We start from the raw sequence: 7,632 nt of genomic DNA, 5'->3' as shown, positions 1-7,632 counted from the left end.
CCAAATAGATGCAATAAAAAATGATAAAGGGGAAATCACCACAGATTCCACAGAAATTCAAACCATCATCAGAGAATATTACAAACAACTCTATGCACATAAACTAGTAAACCTGGAAGAAATGGATAAATTCCTGGACTCCTGTGTCCTCCCAAGCCTAAACCAGGAGGAAGCTGAAACTATGAATAGACAAATAACAAGGTCTGAAGTTGAGGCAGCAATTAAGAGCCTACCTCACAAAAAAAGCCCAGGTCCAGACGGGTTCACAGCCGAATTCTACCAGACACACAAGGAGGAGCTGGTACCATTCCTTCTAAAACTATTTCAAACAATCCAAAAAGAGGGAATCCTTCCCAAATCATTTTATGAGACCAACATCATCCTGATACCAAAACCCGGCAGAGACCCAACGAGAAAAGAAAACTTCAGGCCAATATCCATGATGAACATAGATGCAAAAATCTTCAATAAAATATTGGCAAGCCGATTGCAACAGCAAATCAAAAAACTTATTCATCATGATCAAGTAGGATTCATCCCAGGGATGCAAGGCTGGTTCAACATACGCAAGTCTAGCAACGTAATTCACCACATAAACAGAACCAAAAACAAAAATCCACATGATTATCTCAATTGACGCAGAGAAGGCATTTGACAAAATTCAACAGCCCTTTATGCTAAAAACCCTCAATAAACTCGGTATCGATGGAACGTATCTCAAAGTAATAAAAGCTATTTATGACAAACCAACAGCCAATATCATACTGAATGGGCAATAACTGGAAGCATTCCCTTTGAAATCTGGTACTAGACAAGGATGCCCTCTCCCACCACTCCTATTCAATGTAGTACTGGAAGTGCTAGCCAGAGCAATCAGGCAAGAAAAAGAAATAAAGGGTATTCAAATAGGAAAGGTGGAAGCCAAATTGTCTCTATTTGCAGACGACATGATAGTATACCTAGAAGACCCCATCGCCTCAGCCCAAAGACTCCTGAAACTGATAAACAACTTCAGCAAAGTCTCAGGATATAAAATCAATGTGCAAAAATCACAAGCATTCGTCTACACCAATAACAGACTTAAAGAAAGCCAAATCAAGAGCGAACTGCCATTCGCAATTGCTACAAAAAGAATAAAATACCTTGGAATACAACTCACAAGGAACGTAAGGGACCTCTTCAAAAAGAACTACAAACCACTGCTCAACGAAATCAGAGAGGACACAAACAGATGGAGAAACATTCCATGTTCATGGTTAGGAAGAATTAATATCGTGAAAATGGCTATACTGCCCAAAGTAATTTACAGAATCAACGCTATCCCCATCAAGCTACCATTGACTTTCTTCACAGAACTGGAAAAAACCACCATGAACTTCATATGGAACCAAAAGAGAGCCCGCATAGCCAAGTCAATTCTAAGCAAAAAGAACACAGCGGGGGGCATCACACTACCGGATTTCAAACTATACTACAAGGCGACAGTAATCAAAACAGCATGGTACTGGTACCAAAACAGAGATATAGACCAATGGAACAAAACAGAGGCACCGGAGGCAACACAACATACATACAACTATACAATCTTTGATAAACCTGACAAAAACAAGCAATGGGGCAAGGATTCCATGTTTAACAAATGGTGTTGGGAAAACTGGCTAGCCATGTGCAGACAGCAGAAACTGGACCCCTTCCTGACACCTTACACTAAAATTAACTCCAGATGGATTAAAGACTTAAACATAAGACCTGGCACCATAAAAACCCTAGAAGGAAATCTAGGCAAAACTATCCAGGACATAGGAGTAGGCAAGGACTTCATTAACAAAACACCAAGAGCATTGGCAACAAAAGCCAAAATAGACAAATGGGACCTAATGAAACTCCACAGCTTCTGCACAACAAAAGAAACAGTCACTAGAGTGGATCGGCAACCAACAGAATGGGAAAATATTTTCGCAGTCTACCCATCTGACAAAGGGCTGATATCCAGAATTTACAAACAACTCAAGCAGATTTACAGGAAAAAAACAAACAAGCCCATTCAAAAGTGGGCAAAGGATATGAACAGATACTTTACGAAAGAAGACATATATGAGGCCAACAATCATATGAAAAAATGCTCATCGTCACTGGTCATCAGAGAGATGCAAATCAAAACCACATTGAGATACCATCTCACGCCAGTTAGAATGGCGATCATTAAAAAATCTGGAGACAACAGATGCTGGAGAGGATGTGGAGAAAAAGGAACACTTTTACACTGTTGGTGGGAGTGTAAATTAGTTCAACCATTGTGGAAGACGGTGTGGCAATTCCTCAAGGCCTTAGAAATAGAAATTCCATTTAACCCAGCAATCCCATTACTGGGTATATATCCAAAAGACTATAAATCGTTCTACTATAAGGACACATGTACACGAATGTTCATTGCAGCACTGTTTACAATAGCAAAGACCTGGAATCAACCCAAATGCCCATCGATAATAGACTGGATTGGAAAAATGTGGCACATATACACCATGGAATATTATGCAGCAATCAGAAATGATGAGTTCGTGTCGTTTGTAGGGACATGGATGAATCTGGAAAACATCATCCTCAGCAAACTGACACAAGAACAGAAAATGAAACACCGCATATTCTCACTCATAGGTGGGTGATGAAAAATGAGAACACATGGACACAGAAAGGGGAGTACTAAACACTGGGGTCTATTGGGGGGAAAAGGGGAGGGCCAGTGGGAGGGGGAGGTGGGGAGGGATAGCCTGGGGAGAAATGCCAAATGTGGGTGAAGGGGAGAAGAAAAGCAAAGCACACTGCCATGTGTGTACCTACGCAACTGTCTTGCATGCTCTGCTCATGTACCCCAAAACCTATAATCCAATAAAAAATTAAAAAAAAAATTGCTCTGAATATAAACTCTCAGAAAAAATATACAATGTGCTATTCTACTCTGTTTTTGAGTATATACACAAACTCTACATGCTCTCTCATGTAAAATACAGAAATTCTATATTTAAGCGAATCGAAAAAAATCTAAATATTATCTAGGCACCCCAATGTTTACAACAAAATTTCTCTCAATATAATCTGTCAGAAAAAATATACAATGCCCTTTTCTACTCTGTTTTGGAGTATATACACCAACACAGGATGCTCTCTCATGTAAAATACCGAAATTCTAAATTTACGTGAATCGAAAAAAATCTAAATACTATCTAGGTACCCCAATGTTTAAAGCAAAATTGCTCTGAATATAATCTGACTGACAAAATATAAAATGTACTTGTCTACTCTGTTTTGGAGTGTATAAACCGACTCAATATGCTCTATCATGTAAAATACTCAAATTCTAATTGTCCGTGAATCGAAAATAATCCAAATAATATCTAGGCGCCCCAAAGTTAAAAAAAAATGGCTCTGAATATACTCTGTCAGAAAAAGTATACAATGCCCTATTCTACTCTGTTTTGGAGTATATACACCAACTCCATTTGCTCTCTCATGTAAAATACAGAAATTCTATATTTAAGCGAATCGAAATAAATCTAAATATTATCTAGTCACCCCAAAGTAAAAAGCAAAATTGCTCTGAATATAATCGGTCAGAAAAAATATACACTGCCCTATTCTACTCTGTTTTGGAGTATATACACCAACTCCATATGCTTTCCCATGTAAAATACAGAAATTCTATATTTAAGCAAATCGAAAAAAATCTATATATATCCAGACGCCCCAAAGTTAAAAGAAAATAACTCTGAATATAGACTGTTAGATAAAATTTACAATGCCTTATTCTACTCTTTTTTAGAGTATATACACCAACTCAGTACGCTTTCTCATGTAAAATACAGAAATTCTAATTCTACCCGAATCGAAAAAATCTAAATATTATCTAGGCACCCCAATGTTAAAAACAAAATTGCTCTGAATATAATGTGTCAGAAAAAATATACAATGCCCTATTCTATTCTGTTTTGGAGAATATACACCAACTCCATATGCTCTCTCATGTAAAATATCGAAATTCTAATTTTACGGGAATAGAAAAAAATCTAAATAATATCTAGGCTCCCCAAAGTTAAAAGAAAATGGCTCTGAATATAGTCTGTTAGAAAAAATATACAATGCCTTATTCTACTCTGTTTTGGGGTATATACACCAACTAAGGAAACTCTCTAATGTAAAATCCTGAAATTCTAATTTTCCCCGAATCGAAAATAATCTAAATATTATCTAGGCACCCCAGTGTTAAAAAAAATTGCTCTTAATATAACTTGTCAGAAAAAATATACAATGCCCTATTCTATTCTGTTTTGAAGTATATACACTAACTCCATATGCTCCCTCAAGTTAATACAAAAATTCTGAATTTACCCGAATCGAAAAAAATCTAAATATTATCTAGGCACCCCAATGTTAAAAAAAAAATTGCTCTGAATATAATCTGTCAGAAAAAATATACAAATTCTTTTTCTACTCAGTTTTGGAGTATATACATTAACTCCATATACTCTCTCATGTAAAATACAGAAATTCTATATTTAAACGAATCGAAAAAAATCTAAACGTTATCTAGGCACCCCAATCTTAAGAGCAAAATTGCTCTGAATATAATCTGTCAGAGAAAATATACAATGCTTTTTTCTACTCTGTGTTGTAGAATATACACCAACTCAATATGCTCTCTTATGTGAAATACACAACTTCAAATTTTACCCGAATCGAAAAAATCAAAATACTATCTAGGAACCCGAATGTTAAAAACAAAATTGCTCTGAATATAATCTCTCAGAAAAAATATATAACGCACTATTGTACTCTGTTTTGAAGTATATACAGCAACTCAGTATGCTCTCTCACGTGAAATACCGAAATTCAAATTTTACGTGAATTGAAGAAAATCTAAATATTATACATGCACCCCAATGTTAAAAACAAAATTTCTCTGAACATAATCTGGCAGAAAAAATATACAATGCCCTATTCTACTCTGTTTTTGAGTATATACACCAACTCTACTTTCTATCTCATGTAAAATAAAGTAATTCTATATTTAATCTAATCGAAAATAATTTAAATATTATCTAGGCACCCCAATGTTAAAAGCAAAATTGCTCTGAATATAATTTGTAGAAAAAATATACAATGCCCTTTTCTATTCTGTTTTGGGGTGTATACACCAAATCAATATGCTCTCATGTAAAATAACGAAATTCTAATTTTACGCGAATCGAAATAAGTCTAAATATTATATAGGCGCCCCAAAGTAAAAAGATAATGGCTCTGAATATAGTCTGTTATAAAAAATATACAATGCCTCATTCTACTTTGTTTTGGAGTATATACACCAACACAGTATGCTCTCTCGTGTAAAATACAGAAATTCTAATTTTACCTGAATCGAAAAAATCTAAATGTTATCTAGGCACCCCAATGTTAAAAGCAAAACTGTTCTGAATATAATCTGTCAGAAAAAAATACAATGCCCTATTCTACTCTGTATTGGAGTATATGCACCAACTCAGTATGCTGTCTCATGTAAAATACAGAAATTCTGTATTTAAGTGAATCGAAAAAAATCTAAATAATATCTAGGCACCCCAAACTTAAAAGAAAATGGCTCTGAATATAGTATGTTAGAGAAAATATACAATGCCCTATTCTACTCTGTTTTGGAGTATATAGAGCAACTCAGTATGCTCTATCATATAAAATACCGAAATTCTAATTTCACGTGAATCGAAAAAAATCTAAATATTATCTAGGCACCCGAATGTTAAAAGAAAATTGCTCTGCATATAATGTGTCAGAAAAAATAAACAATGCCCTTTTATACTCTGTTTTGTAGTATATACACCAACTAAATATGATCTCCAATGTAAAATACAAAGATTCTCTATTTAAGCAAATCGAAAAAAAATCTAAATATTATCTAGGCATCGCAATGTTAAGAACAAAATTACTCTGAATATAATCTGTTAGAAAAAATATACAATGCCCTATTCTACCATGTTCTGGAGTATATACACCAACTCAATATGCTCTCTCATGTAAAATACAGAAACTCCATATTTAAGCGAATTGAAAAAAATCTAAATATTATCTAGGGACCACAATGTTAAAAGCAACATTGCTCTGAATATAATCTGTCAGAAAAAATATACAATGCCCTTTTCTACTCTGTTTTGTACTATATATACCAACTCAATATGCTCTCTTATGTAAAATATTGTAATTCTAATTCTACCCGAATCAAAAAAATCTAAATATTATCTAGGCAACCCAATGTTAAAAGCAACATTGCTCTGAATATAATCTGTCAGAAAATATATACAGTGCCCCATTCTACTCTGTTTTGGAGTATATACACCAACTTAATATGCTCTCTGATGTAAAATACAGAAATCCTATATTTAAGCGTATTGAAAAAAATGTAAATATTATCTAGGCACCCCTTGTTGAAAAAAAAATTGCTCTGAATATAATCGGTCAAAAAAAATATACAATACCCTATTCTACTCTGTTTTGGAGTATATACACCAACTCCATATGCTCTCTCATGTAAAATACAGAAATTCTAAATTTAAGCGAATCGAAAAAAATCTAAATATTATCTAGGCACCTCAATGTTAAAAGCAAAATTTCTCTGAATATAATCTGTCAGAGAAAATACAAAATGCCATTTTCTACTTTGTGTTGGACTATATACACCAACTCAATATGCTCTCTCATGTAAAATACAGAAATTCTAATTATATGCGAATCGAAAAAATATCTAAATAATATCGAGGCACCCCAAAGTTAAAAGAAAATTGCTCTGAATGTAGTCTGTTTTAAAAAATACACAATGCCTTATTATACTGTGTTTTGGAGTATATACACCAACTCAGTTTGCTCTCTCATGTAAAATAAAGAAATTCTAATTTTAAACGAATCTAAAAAATCTAAATATTATCTAGGTAACCCAAGGTTAAAAACAAAATTGCCCTGAATATAATCTGTCAGAAAAAATATACAATGTCGTATTCTACTCTATTTTGGAGTATATACACCATCTCCATATGCTCTGTCATGTAAAATACAGAAATTCTATATTTATGCGAATCGAAATAAATCTAAATATTATGTAGGCAATCCAATGTTAAAAACAAAATTGCTCTGAATATAATCTGTCAGAAAAAATATGCAATGCCATATTCTACTCTGTTTTGGTGTATATACACCAACTCCATATGCTCTCTCATATAAAATACCAAAATTATATTTTTACGTGATTCGAAAAAAAGCTAAACATTATCTATGCACCCGAATGTTAAAAGCAAAATTGCTCTGAATATAATCTGTCAGAATAAATATACAATGCCCTTTTCTACTCTTTTTGTAGTATATACACCAACTCAATATGCTCTCTCATGTAAAATACAGTAAATATAATTTTACCAAAATCAAAAAAATCTAAATATTATCGAGGCACACCAATGTTAAAAACAAAATTGCTCTGAATATAATCTGTCAAAAAAATATATAATGACCTATTGTACTCGGTTTTGGAGTATATACACCAACTCGGTATGTTCTCTCATGTAAACAGCAATTCTAATTTTACTTGAATCGAAAAAAAAT

The sequence above is a fragment of the Callithrix jacchus genome, chromosome 6 (genome assembly GCF_049354715.1).
Source record: "Callithrix jacchus isolate 240 chromosome 6, calJac240_pri, whole genome shotgun sequence".
Taxonomy (NCBI): Eukaryota; Metazoa; Chordata; class Mammalia; order Primates; family Cebidae; genus Callithrix; species Callithrix jacchus.
Note: the sequence above shows the minus strand (reverse complement) of the source record.